Source organism: Nuphar pumila, chromosome 4, assembly GCF_984573655.1.
Source record: "Nuphar pumila chromosome 4, dmNupPumi1.hap1.1, whole genome shotgun sequence".
Lineage (NCBI taxonomy): Eukaryota > Viridiplantae > Streptophyta > Magnoliopsida > Nymphaeales > Nymphaeaceae > Nuphar > Nuphar pumila.
The window spans coordinates 133,167,067-133,182,620 of record NC_143252.1 but is presented as its reverse complement, the minus strand read 5'-3'; positions in this window follow the sequence as shown (position 1 = coordinate 133,182,620).

Genomic DNA, 15,554 nt, shown 5'->3' with positions numbered 1-15,554 from the left:
CGACCATCTGCGGCGAAATTTGTCTGTGGGTATACGAATCTTTTTTTCTGGATGTCTGGACCCACCAAAATATTCGCGTTCGTGTTTGTGGGAAACGATTCTCATGCTTCGAAATTGGGAATTCTTTTGGGGTGTGAAAAGGTTAGGATGCAATTTGGATCATGATTCGATCCCAATTCGAATCTAAATTCTAAGTTATACATCTGGATCCAAATGAGATTGCATGAAGAGGGGTTGAATTTCGAACCGAACGATACATGGTATACTGGGTCGAGAAAAAAGAAGGCTGTTTGATATTTACACGGATAAACTCTGTGGGCTTACTCCTTGATCCCACGGGGTCGAGAAAAAAAAAGAGAACAAGGGTTTTTCTTTCTTCATTTTTTTTATAGAACGGCTTGAAACAAGCTTTTTGATGCTGTAAAATGTTTGGATGGATAGGATTTAGACTAATGGCAACATAGATTCGAGGAAAAATTTTCCCATGACTTTGTAAGTTTTATAATGCCTAATTTGCAATTTTAACCTCTTTGCCTAAAATATTTTGTTGTCTCGTCTACTTCAAGGCACCGCTTAATGAAGTGAGTATTTGACGCAAGGAAAGCGAGATCTAACTGGATTCAGGATCCAATTTTATTAGATTAAATCGGATATTCAATATTGGATATTGGACTAGATGTTGGTTTTGAACTTGCAACGTCCCAATATTAACTGCTCCCATCGGACGAACAAAGCCCCCTTTAGCAGATTGGATGTGTTCATAGTAAAGTTTTGGATAGGATCTACCTTTGATCCATATTAGATTGAGGTTTTTTAGTTTGGAAAAATGATTGTCTAATACGGTAAAAATGATCCATATTTGATGAACTTACTGAATGAAATCAAAAGAAATAGGCAGATGGATCTAAAAAATACCTTTTTTAGACTTTTAAGGACTGTTTGGTTCTCCCGAGCTTTCCTTCTCGTTTCAGCAACACCTTTGCGTAGGTTTGATAGTTCTTGCAGTAGCTTCAGCAGCACTTATGCATAGATATGTCAATTTAGAGCTCAAACAGAGGTCATAGTGGAGGCATGGCTTGGGTAGGCGTTCTCTATAGGATCAGCACTAAAGTATATAATTTTTAGATATTTCATACTCTAGGGGTCAGCCTCTATTTATAAGAATCATGGAAGGGAATTGGACTAAGGATTTTATGAATTTTAATCTAACTCAAATGAATCTGTACTATCCCAAAAAAGAGATAGAGCTCATCCAAGAAGAGTTATGCTTGAAATAAGATAAGATTTAAGATTATTCTATTTTGTGGGGGTTTGAGGGAGACAAAGATAGGCTTTTTGGTGGTTTTTCTTTAAATAATGCAAGTGGATGGGGGCTTCTAGAGTTTCTTATAGATTGGATATGAGAATTTTGGATCTATACGTTAAAATCGGGTCGTACTTCGAATCTATTATGATAAGATAACTTATTTTGGCCACTAGATGTCAGATTGAGGAATTGTTTAGTTCATTGAAAAGCTAACATCTTCAACTTTATTTTATATTTTAAATAAAAAACCAAATTCGATCGTTTAGGTGGTCAAAAATGTGCTCAAAATGGGCTCTACCTAAAAAATAAAAATCTTATTAAAAAAGTTACCTTATTGTGGTCATAACTGTCTATTTTGATATCGTATTGACCTGATTTTTAGCTTGTTGGAAAGCTAAGATCCTTTTATTTAATTGATCTTTTGAAAAATGTTTGGAATATGCTTTTTAAAGTCTAAAAATAAAGTTTAAGTTAGAAAAATCTATAAATGACCTCATCAAAATTGAGAAGTCTACAAATGCCCCTCTTTGTCATTAATCAAATATGATTTGATTTATATAAAAAAAAAATAGACACCCCAAGATGGGATCAGTCAAATTTTGAAGCAATTGGGTTATCAATATTGTTTAGGTCTCATTAAATGAGGTTGGACCAGTGTTAAGGAAGGATATGGGTTGTCAAGATTGTTTGTAGTTTTGTCAAACAAGGTCGGGTCAGTGTTTTGAAAAAAATGGGTTATAGAGACCATTTGGATCTCATCGAATGAAGTCGAGCTAGTGTTAGGAAGGAGAATCGGGTTGTGGAGACCGCTTAGGTCTTATCGCACAAAGATGGGCTAGTTCAATGGAGGAACTAGGTTGTTGAGATCGTTTATAATCTCGTTGGATGAGATTAGGCCAGTTCTTGGACAACTAGGTTGACGAGGTCGTTTGGGGACTCGTCGAATGAGGTCAAGCCAGTTTGAAAGTGATTGAATATTGATCTTAACTCGGAGGAAGAGCTAGTGTCTCCGAGGGTTGTTGTGTCATATGCACCATCTCATTAAGCCTTATCCATCACTTGGTATGAATCTGCAACGGCTTTTAGCTCTCATTGACCACTTTATTTGTATAGGAGATAGAAAATATCGGGTTTCAAGCAAGGATATTAGAAGAGGTATGTATCTCCTCTTCATTCCCTTTAAGCCTATTTTGATTTTTTATGCCTTTATGAATTTGTGTTTTAGTTTTTAAAAAAAAAAAAATTGCACAGAACTTATGAAGACAAACACAATGAGTTGTAAATAAATGAGCAGATAATAGTCATGTTGACAAACCAGTGGATTAACAAACAGAGTAAAGTTGCCTCGACAAGCGTCATCATTGGCACTTCTGATTTAGTTAGGGGTTGCACCCTACTGGACGACAGACCCTGATATGGACGACCATGATAGGATGATAGAGTGATCTATCATCCTGATGACAAACTATGATGTGGCTGCTTCAAATGTGATGGTATTGGGCATCTTGCTTCCTAGTGCCCTACCTTCAACAAGCATGTCTATCTCATAGAGTAGGAGGATCATGAAGTGCCAGTTAAAGAAAATAATGAAAGCGTAGATCAAGAAGAGGGTGTTACTATTATTTGTGGTGATGATGTTTACAACCTGATGCTTGATCACGTTGGCCGAATTCTTCCCAACTAAGAGAGAATGATGTAGGGGCAGATCAAGATTTAGATCGATCTACAAAGAAGCAAAGAGGCAAGAAGAATTTCGAAGAGTACTAGATCCAAAATTCATTTGGATCCAAATTAGGCCTGTTACTTTCTATTCTAGTTGGATTTTACTTTTGAATATTGGATCTATCCAGGATCGATAATAAGGCTAGGGTTATGGCGTTTTAGTCAAATACACTATTTTGGAGTTCGCAATTAGTTTTTTTATTAAACTTTGATTATTTTTCATCTTTTCTTTTCTGTAAAACCTTTTCCCATGTAGTAGTTTGGTAGATCTTTATGAATAGGGCCACCAATTTGCATCACATGCTTAGTAAAAAAACATGTTAAAACTGACCGATGTTATTTGTCTTTACATCCACAAAACCAAATTTCATGCTCTTATGAGATGTTTAAGTTAAAATGAGATCAAGTTCTCTCTCTTCCCCTCTTTCTCCCTTCTTCTTTCTCACTTTCTCTCAATTTTCTTTTCTCCTTTCCCGCTCTCTCTCTCTTCCCCTTTCTCGCTCGAGGAGGAGGATGAGGAAAATGAAGAACAAGGAAAATAAAGAGGGGAAGATGGAAGAAGAAGAAGAAAAAGAAAGGTAGTGGTGGTGTAGACACCTCAATTTTGATCAGGTCATTTCAAGGTTGTGCTAACTCAAACTTTATTTTTTGGACTCCAAAAAGAAATCCTATAGACTTTTTTTTAAAAGATCAATTAAAGTAGATAATCTTGGCTTTTTAACAAGCTAGAAATAAGATCAATACGACATCAACATAGACAGTTATGACCACAACAATATAACTTATTTAGTAAAAATCTTATTTTTTAGTTATAGCCTATTTTAAGCATATTTTTTTTAACACCAATTGAGGATGTTATCTTTCCAGCACACCAAACGGTTCCTCAATCTGACATCCATATATAAAGTTATAACCAAAACAAGTTATCCTATAATAATGGATCTAAAGTATGACATGATTTTAATATGAAAATCCAAAATTCCGGTCCAAACGGGGCAAGGTGGGAAGTTGCCCTGTTTCTCCCCGATCCACTCCCATCCTTAAAGGTATTTTAGTTATTTTACTAATGGGGATCGGAGATGGGGCGGGAAATGAAAAATCGTAACTTCATCTCCATCTCCGCACGAGTTTTGATTTTAACCTCCATCCCTGTTTCATGTCCTCCATCTTCAATCCAAATGGGGCAAGGCAGGGTGGGGCCCCATTTTCTCCTGATTCTCTGCCATCCCTACTTATGACGCTTAGGGATATGGTGTCATATGAAAAAGTGATCTGTTTTGTATTTCCAGAGGAAAAGAAGGTGACTAGATCCATGTGACCCCAAAACTCTAAAATTTTATTTTCACTTCATAGTGGTATTCTCACTCTTTTGGTATGGTAGAATTTGGACTCATATGTTGAAGGTCTATATTCTGACCAGGTTTCTCACCTCTAGCTTCTGGTCGACTGTCAACGTGCCATGTAGGATGCACGAACCAAGAGGTTTGGCTTACACCCAATCCATAACCAAAATGATATTGGGCCTAGCCTTGACTTAGTCCAAATGCAAGTTGGGCTTTGTCTGAGTCCAATAAAGTCCACACAAGTTAAATAATTTGAAACTAAAATAAGATTTAGGGAGACAACCTCATGGATTTGGAATGAAATTAGCGCCACACTAGGAAAGTTTTGGCCTATTTTGTGGCTGAAACCAAACCAAACTCATGCAAGATTTTACAAAAAAGATTTTATTGTATTGAAGAAAAATGTCTAATTACGAAACAAAAGATCGATGTATTGAGTCAACAGTTTAATGCAATGGATCAACAATTTGATGCATTGAGGAGGAACTTTAGAATGACCATCACATGGAGATGTTCAAGGCAGGGGCGTAGCTAGGATTCATGTGAGGGGGGGGGGGGGGGGGACAAGGGTGTAGTAAAAAAAAATTTGGTGTGATAGTATGGGTTTTTGGGGCAGTGCCCTGGAAAAAAAATTGGGATAAAATAAAAAATGGCTACAATTATTAATAAAAATCTATTTTATATGGACAAATCAAACTATTTGCTACAGCCAGAGCTAGGCTAGGACTGGGCTACAAAAATGGATAAAAATCTATTTCATATGGAATCAGGGTTGGGCTAGGACTGGGCTTTTAAATTTTATTTTTTATTTTTTTAACTGGGCCGAAAGACAGGACTGGGCTACAGCCCAGTTCTGCCCCCCCCCCCTCCCCCCCAGCTTCGTCTATGGTTCAAGGTGCAGTTTGGCTCGCACATGGTGCCTTGGAAAATCCATACCCATCCGGTAGTCTGAACGGTTAGTGACTCAAGCAAACCAGCATAACAAGTGGTTAGTGCACAAGCTCTAACCGACGGGGGGCTACGCTTGTCTAGCAGGAGCAGTTAATGCATGTCACCTTGTGTTGGGACATTGCAAGTTCGAACCCGAAATGGTATGGTTGTATAATTGGTAGGGGTCGGTTTAACCCCATCTTTCTCTGTCAAAAAAAAGATGACCAGATCTCTCATATTGTTGTGGAGCTCATCCCGAAAGACCTGAAAATCACCCTAATCGATGGGTCAGTAGGAAGAGAACACCGTCAACAAAGAATAACTCACCAGAAGGTCGATTTTTGGACATGGTGACTCGACCCAAATCCACCAATGTATATAGCATGTTGCAGTACACCTCCGGTCAAGGCAAGCCTGATCATCGCCAGCCAGACCTCCATAAAGCTAGTATTGTCCAGCAGAACCCTTTAAGGGTTTGCCATTCTCTCTGCTCAGTTGGTGTTTCATCTACCCGGATGGAGAGTCAACACTGGCTTGAATACGATTGGCGACCTCACACAAGTCAGATCCGGCCAGTTGGACTCTGACTTATGAGTTTGGATCGATTGCACAAATATTTGTGCAATCATATTGCACCTAATCTTTTCACCTGCCTTGGAGGTAAAGTGGCCCCTAGTCCCCGCCATGGCAGGCTAGGACTTTAAGGGTTTTATCAACAAAATGCTATGTGCGACCAGAGATATAGGGTTCTTGATGTGGATGTGACAAGGCATAGATCCATTATCCAAGATTCAAATTAATCTTGATGTGCAAAAGATAAATTGGATAACTTGAAAAAAATAACAGCTTTTAATAGAGGGGTCTTTGGACCCCGTTGCACTTTAAATGGAATGACAACGCCAACACAGATTCTATAGGCAATAAAATCTCCTTTCTAACAATTCTGAAAATGCAGAAATCTGACGACTATTGGTCGAGATACGGGCTGAACACCAGGTCAACTGACCAGTATTCACAGGTGGGTCTACTGGAATTGTCCAGTATGGACAAGCCAAAATGATATTGTTCAGTCAATGACCCAAACACAAAAGTTGTAGAAAAATTAGCTTTAAAATCGAAAAAAATGAAATCACTCAAATTGGACATCATATGGCTCTAATACGATCTGAGTAAGATGGCTAACTGGTACAATCATGTATAGTCACTCGTGAGACTGTTTTGTCCCTTCCAAAATACTTTTGACCATACATACGATTGATTCAATAAATTTGTTTAACATGAAAGTTGTAGAAAAAATAATTATCAAATCAGAGCAACAAAATTTACTTGAATCGGAGTTTGGATGACTCCACTACAAGCAAAATAAGGGGACAGACAGTTACAGTCCTAACAGTCACCGAATGATTATTTTTTCAATTATAGATCAGTTTTGACAGTCAAAATGAATGAATCAAAAAATGTACTAAACATATAAGTTGTTGTCACAGATGTTAGCTTTTTAACAAGCTATCATATAATATTTTTTATTAAGTAAATTACGAGTTATGCTTCTATTAATGCGATCTTATCTGATACACATACAGTCACATAATCGAATGGTGTTACACGATTCAGCTACACATTTAGTTTAATCCAAATTTTAATGTTAGAGATTTATTGTTCAACTAGCACACACAAGCACTTCTAAATCATATTCTCTAATGTTAAATCCCTTTCACCTTATCCTAACTCTGATTAGACCAAGCAATGATTAAAAACAAGTCACAAATATCAAACAAGCTAGCAGAAAAATTTATATTCAAGATCCAATGTTTAGAAGATAACCTCTTTGATCAAACAAGATATATAACTAGTTCAAATTAAGGCAAGTTTAATTGAACCCATTTTAGAAGTCACAAGATAAGGTTCCAGCAACAATATCAAGAATCACTCAAACACGAACAATTATAATGCTACTTCCATCCAATTCGGCAAAAACACTACAACCAAGGAATTAGCATTTTATGAAAGCAACTATGGACACACGAACCGTTCACATGAAACTCTGGTTCATGCCCAACTGGAGCTGTGGTCTGCACCATGGTCTCACTGCAGCAAGCTTTAATAAAAAAATATCCCAATATAGGAGACGACTAGGGAAGATTTACATGATTTTTCCTTCAACAAAATTTTTCATCAAAGCGAGAAGACCCCCCCTCCCCCCCCCCCCCCTTCAATATTTTTTGGGCTCATTTAAAGGAGGAAGAAAGGTAGCATGACCTCTCATTGGCCATGTTGGAGGTCACCCACTTAGTGGCTAATGAGAAGGCCAAATTTTCTTTTGGATGGTCAAGAAGGAGATGCCTTCCTATTGGCCACCTTGGAGGTGACTTGGGCTTAGAGAGACTTTAAGTCCACCTCCATCTACACCAATAGAGAGTCAAGCTACACTCCTCTTGACTTTAGTCAAACAAGTTCAAATGGAGTCCATATTGGTCCAGTCATAGGAGGGGCAATATGGATTCATTTAAGATCATTTGGATCTTGTCCAAGATCCAATTCGTGCAAATGAATCTTGAATAGAGCAAAATAAAATTGCTAAGAAAAATAAAAATCTACCCTGATACCCCATATACCCTCGAGTACCCTAAAATAATCCTACAGAACAACATAACTATCTGTATTCGTAAGATCTGATACCTAAAAAAGGAAAAAGAAAAATACAGAACTAATTCCAATATTCGCAAAAATGGAATCACCACATAAGGTAATTTTTGAGAAGCCAAAACCAAAATTCTCAAAAGTTGAGATGTGCCAAAATGAAGGAGCTACCTCAGAGATCCATTTGGACCTGAATGGGTCAGAGGAGAATTGGATCTTTTATTATATTGTATCCCGAATTGAGTCTGGAGAGTTGGATTCATATCCAACTCATCTTCAATGCTCTCATCATCTTGATGCTCTGCATCATCCTTCTAGGTTGAAAATGCTTTGTTCACGGAGTCGAATCCTCGTCAAGCATGCCATCATGTTACCACTCCAAATGCTTGAAGTTAAACACATCAGATGTCTTGAAATGTGCTGACAGCTTCACCCTGTAAGCATTGTCATTTATAACATTAATAATTTCATAGGGACCAATGTGCATAGGCGCTAACTTACCATGCATATCAATCGATAATCTTTATTTTGTTAAAGTAACCCACACAAGATCTTCAGTTTTAAAATTTACCTATCGACGCTTCATATCATAGCTAAATTTATACTTACTGACGCTCTCTTGTAGCTTTTGTTGTACTTGTTCATGAATATCTTGCAGAAAAAAAATATGATCTTGTACAGAATTTAAAACAGGTCCAATCATAGGAATAGAGGCTAAATCTACAGTAGAAAATGGGTTAGAATCATATAAAACAGAAAATAGACTAAAACCAGTTGATCGATTCACAAACTTATTAAATACAAATTCAACTTGCAAAAGGATGTGTGGCCAAGACTTAGGTTGGTCATTTATTAAATCTCACAATAAATTTCCTAATGATCTATTAACAATTTCAGTCTGACCATCCGTTTGAGGATGATGCATAATACTAAAATACAAATAAGTGCCTAACTTTTTTCATGGTTATCTGTAAAAATGACCTATGAATTTAACATCCCTATCTAATGTGATAGTTTTAGGAATCACATACAACTTATATATTTTCTTGAAAAAACAAGTCCGCTATATGAGATGCATCCATGAATTTTTTACAGGGTATGAATTTAGATATTTTTTAATATCTATCTACTACAACAAAAATGAAATCTAATCCATGCAAAGTTTTAGGCAGACCTAAAACAAAATCCATGGTTATGTCATGCTAGAGATTTTCTGAAATAGGTAAAGGTAAATACAATCCTGTGTTGGTAACATTACCTTTTGTTATATGACATATATGGCACTTCTCTATGAACTTATTCACATCTTTTCGCATATAGGGCAAAAAATAAGTTGAGGAGACTAATTTCATAGTTTTGTCTCTACCAAAATGTCCCTCATTAAGTAATTATAAAATTAATATAAACCTAAGAGAACAATCAGGAATACAAAGCAAATTTCTTTTAAATAAAAAACCATCAACCAAGGAGAATTCATCATGATTATTTTTATTTACCTTATTAATAATTTTTAAAAACTAGTTATCATTGGCATATAATGACGTAAACTCTTCAAAACCCTAAACAGATAATTTCATGGTAGAAAGTAACATATTTTTTTTACTTAGCGCATCAACTACCACAATTTTCCTTTCCTGCCTTATGTTTTAAAACAAAGGTGAATTCTTGTAAATATTTGACTCACTTGGCTCTAGTTGCATTCAATTTATGTTGACTATTGATATACTTTAATGCTTTATGGTCAGTATGCAGGATGAACTTTTTATATACTAAATAATATTGCCAATGCATTAGCACCCTAACTATAGTATAGAATTCTTTATCATAGGTGTTATATTTGAGCTTGACTTCATTCAACTTTTTGCTAAAGTAGGCAATAGGTTTGCCTTCTTGACTCAACATTTCTCTCATGCTCATGCAAGATGCATCATACGATAACTTGAAAGTCAGTTCAAAACTCGGTTAAGTCAATACAAACATGAAACAAAGATAGAATTTCAAAAGCTCAAAAGACTTTTGGGCTTCAAGGTTCCATTGAAAGGTTTTACTTTTTATGCAATCTGTTAGTGGGACAACAATACTACTAAAATGTGGGATAAATCTCCTATAGAAAGAATCTAATTCATAGAAGCTCCTAACCACAGTGATAGAGTTTAGCATGGACCAATCTCTAATAAACTTAACCTTTAATGGGTCAACAGAAATCCCTACAGTTGACACCACATATCCTGAAAATAAGACTTTAGTAGTGAGGAACACACACTTATCCGTAAAGGCATAGAATTGTTCCTTCCTAAGTATGTCAAAGATTAATCTCAAATGTTGTAGGTGTTCAGGTTCACTCTGACTATAGATAAGAATATCATCAAAGTACACCACGAGGAATTTTCCTATATAAGGTCCAAAATTTTGATTCATTATTCTCATAAAAGTTGATGGGGCTTTTGATAACCCAAAGCGCATCATAAGCCACTCATAAAGACCATCATGAGTCTTAAAAGTTGTTCGCCACTCATCCCCAGGTCTAACTCTAATTTGGTGATATCCGCTTCTTAAATCTAACTTAAAGAATATCTTAGACCTTGTCAATTGGTCTAACATATCATCTAATCGAGGAATTGAAAACCTATACTTGACAGTGATCTTATTGATAGCTCAGCTATCAATATACATTCTCCAAGTATATTTTTCTTAGGTATTAATAGGGCAGGGACAACACACGTGCTAAGACTTTCTCGCACATGTCGCTTTGCTAAAAGTTCTTCTACCTGTCTACGAAGTTCTTCATACTCCGTAGGACTCATTCTATAACGTGGGGCATGAGGTAAGACTGCTTCCAGGTAAAAGTTTATATGGTGTTGGACATTTGTAAGTGGGGGTAGTCCAGCGAGAAGTTCTTCAAGAAAAATATCATGAAATTCCTCCAGTAAAGGTGACACTTTGAGGTCAATGACAAGAGGGCTAGACTCACTATGTAGCGCATTAACAGATAATAAAACATAACAGACACTGGTATGTTCTAAGGCTTCTTGGAGTTCAAGTCTCGCCATGAACGCACTAGACGGTTTAACCTTTGGTGCATGCTTCTTAATAGAAGTAGAGTGGGATTTTGGGGTGGCGAATGGAACGATAGAGGTAGAAGTAGAAGGTGTAGAGGAAGATGAGGCTGAAGACAATGAAGGTAAATCCCTAGAGGGCAACAACTAGATCTTCTTTTCCTCAAAAGACAAAGAATATGTGTTAGATCGACCATTATGAATGACTAATTTGTCATATTGCCATGGTCTTCCTAAATTGAGATGACTCGCATCCATGGAAAACACATTACACCATATTTAATCAAAGTAGGTGTTTTTTATAGAGAATTTGACCAAACATTATCGGTCAATACGAACATCTACGCTCTCTTAGAGTCACGATATTTGATAAGGTCTGGGTTGAGTCCTAGTACCCAACTTTAATTTTGGCATGGTCTCTGCAAAGACAACATTTTTACAGCATCTCGAGTATATGATGAAACTACAAACCTTACCACCAATGGTACATATAGACTCAAAGATGTGGGTCCTAAGCCATCTATCGCTCACTTCTTGACGAGGGGCTAAACACACTAGTCTCGAGATGAATGCTCCTCTATCGGGTAAAAACAAATCTTCTTCCTCTTCCTCTTTGATTCTTTTTTCAAAGTCTTCATTTTTTGGATAAAAAATAGGATCAAACTTTGAATCAAATTTCGGGTTTTCTTCCTCATGAATACCTTCAGTGAATAAAGCTTTCCCATGACATTTTATGGACTTATAACCAAGTTTCCCACAAGTATAGCACTTGATAGGGGCACTCAAGCTAGTCGGCCTAGAATGGGATGACACTGATGCATTCTAGCTCATTGTCCTAGGTTGAGTAGTTGCATTAGGGTGTCGGTAGGGTGGGGCAGTTTTATTGTTCGATGCTACAGGCACCAGAGTAGTCTTCTTAACTGTCTGACCAACCTTAGTTAAAGCCTTCCTTTGCAAAGATTTCTCCCATTGTCATGCTCTCTGATGAGCCACTGACACGGTCCAACACTCAACGAAGTTTAACATATCCTGCAAATAAAAGTTTAATCCTCTTATGTATTTAGACACTAATTGTTCTTCATTTTCTCGAATATCATTTTGAGCGACCAAATTATGAAACTCTTCTGTGTACTAGTCGGCATACTTCGTACCCTACTTTAAGTTTTGATATTTCTGAGAAAGTTTTGCAATAATAGTTGAGAGGCAGGAACTTGACACAAAGCTTTTATTTCATATGCTTCCAATACTCAATTGGTGCATGACCTTGATGGCTACATGTTTGCTTAAGTTGTCGCCACCTGGTTGCAGCTCGTCCCTTTAGTGTAAAGTCAACTAACCCAACTCATTTTCCTTCAGGGACCTCCTTAAACTCCAGAACTTCTTTGACCTCGTTTATTCAATCCAAGAATTCTTTAGGGCTATCTGATCTCTTGAATTCTGGAATTTCAAACTTGAGGCCGAATTTTCAATTCGACCTCCTAGGTTGGTTCATATTTCTATCTTGTGTTTGCCTATATGCATCAAGCTCACTATATGAATCGTAAATACTAGCTTCACAGCTTCCTCGAGATCCATGCATCCTTCACTCGTGTAGTCTCTCTCCCTAGTGAGTTCCTTCATTTTCCTATTCAATTCTTTGAGTTGTTGTTGCAAGTCACGATTTTCATATCTAAGGTCACGGTTTTACTTTTCGATGTTTGATTCATCTCGACCACGCCCATTCATTCACCTAGACATGGCAAAAACAATCTCATGGGTAATTTAGGATTAAGATAAACCCTAAACAAGGCTCTGATACAAGAATGATATGGATGCAACAAGGGATCAATCCACGATCCAAGATCTAAATTGATCCTGATGCGCAGAAGCTAAACTGGATAACTTGAAAAACTAACAGCTTTCAATATAGGGGTCTTTGGACCCTGTTGCGCTTCAAATATAATGACAGCGCCAAAACATATTTTGTAGATGAAAAAATTCCCTTTCTAACGATCCTAAAAATGCCAAAATTTGACTACTAATGGTCGAGATACGGGCTGAACACCATATCAACTGACTGGTGTTCACAGGTGGGTATGCTGGCATTGTCCAGTATGGACAGGCCATAATGGGATTGTTTTCTATAGATTTGGTTAATGACCTAAACACAAAAAATACAAGAAATTTAGTTTTAAAATTGGGAAAAATAGAAATCACTTAAATTAGACATCGTATGACTCCGATATGACCCAAGCAAGATGGTAAACTGGTATAGTCCTGTACAATCACTCGTGAAATTGTTATGTTCGTTCCAAAACACTTTTGACCATACAGATGATTGATTCAGCAAATTTGTTTAACATGAAAGTGTATATAATTTAATTATCGAACCAACAACAACAACAACAACAACAACTACGCCTTCATCCCAAAACAATTGGGGTCAGCGATATGAACCAAAAAAGAAATTCATTTTGGGTCTTCCACATGAATCCTTTTCCTCCAATCATTTCTATCCAATGCCATGTCCTCGGTGAGGTTCAAAGCATTCATATCCTTTCCTATCATCTCCATCCAAGTCTTCCTAGGCCTACCCCGACCTCTTTTAACTAATATATTTTCCCATTTCTCCAACCTTCTAACTGGAGCATCATTAGGCCTTCGCCGAATATGTCCAAACCACCGTAAATGATTCTCTCGCATCTTATTTTCAATGGGTGCAACACCTACCTTCTTACGTATCTCTTCGTTCCGAATCTTATCTTTTATTATATTTCCACACATTCATCTAAGCATCCGCATCTCAGCTACACTCATTTTTTGAATATGATGTCTCTTGGCAGCCCAACATTCCGTACCATATAGTAAAGCGGGTCTAATAGTCGTCCTATAAAACTTTCCCTTCAACCGCAATGGCATTCTACGATCGCAAAGCACTCCAGTAGCACTTTTCCATTTCATCCACCCAACCTTTATCCTATGATTTATATCTCCATCAATTTCTCCATACTTTTGAATGATGGATCCCAAATATTTGAAATAATCATTCACCGGTATATCTTGCTCACCAAGCTTCACTACACTCCCATCACTACTTCGTTGCTTACTAAACTGACATTCCATATATTCAGTCTTACTCTTACTCAACTTAAAACCTCTAGCTTCCAATGTCTGTCTCCATAATTCTAACTTAGCATTAACCCCAGCTCTAGACTCATCAATCAAAACAATATCATCAGCAAACAACATACACCACGGTACATTTTCTTGAATTGATCTTGTAAGCTCATCCATCACTATCGCAAATAGGAAAGGGCTTAAAGCAGATCCTTGATGTAACCCAACCGTTATCGGAAAATCGGTTGTCACCCCTCCACAAGTGCGGACATTGGTTACTACTCCTTCATACATATCTTTAATTATACTAATGTACTTGAGAGAAACACCTTTCTTCATCATTGTCCACCAGAGAACGTCCCTAGGTACTCTATCGTATGCCTTCTCTAAATCAATAAAAACCATATGCAAATCTTTGTTCCTCTCTCTATATCTTTCAATAAGTTGTCTAAGAAGATGTATAGCTTCCATAGTTGATACACTGCCGGTCCCAAGCCCGGATAAAGGAGGAGGGTTGCGGTAGGCCTGTGACAGCCAGCATAAAAACTTTGTCATATCCTATGAAAATGAACCAATATGAGAATTTAATTATCGAACCAATGCAACAAAATTCACTTGAATCAGAGTTTGGATGACTCTGCTAAAAACCAAATAAGGGGTCAGACTGTCACAGTCCTGACAGTCACCCGAATAACTATTTTCTCAGTTCTAGACTAGTTTTGATAGCCAAAATGAATAAATAAAAAAATTTGCTAAACATATAAGTTGTAGCCACAGATGTTAGATTTTTAGCAAGCTATCATATGATAATTTTTATGAATTAAATTAAGAGTTATGCTTTGATTAGTGCGACTTTGCCTGATACACAGACAGTCACATAACCAAATGGTGTTACACGATTCAATAACATATTTAGTTTAATCCAAATTTTAATGTTAGGGGTTTATTATTCAATCTGTACACACAAACACTTCTAAAGTATATTAAATCTCTTTCACCTTATCCCAACTTCGATTAGACCAAGAAAGGATTAAAAACAAATCATAAATATCAAACAAGCTAGCAAAAAAATTATATACAAGATCCAATGCGTAGAAGATAACATCTTTGATGAAACAAGATATATAACTAGTTCAAACTAAGGCAAGTTTAATCAAACTTGTTTTAGAAGTCACAAGATAAAGTTTCAACAATAATAGCAAGAGTCACTCAAACACGAACAATTATGATGCTACTTCCTTTCAATTCGGTAAGCACACCACCACCAAGGAATTAGCAATAAAAGTTGATACAGATTTTTGACAGCAACTACGGACACACGAACCATTCACATGCGGCTTCGGTTCACGCCCAGCTGGAGCTGTGGTCTGCACCACGGTTTGGATGCAGCAAGCTTGAACCAAAAAATGTCCCAATGTAGGAGACGACTAGGGAAGATCCACCATGATTTTTTCTTTAACA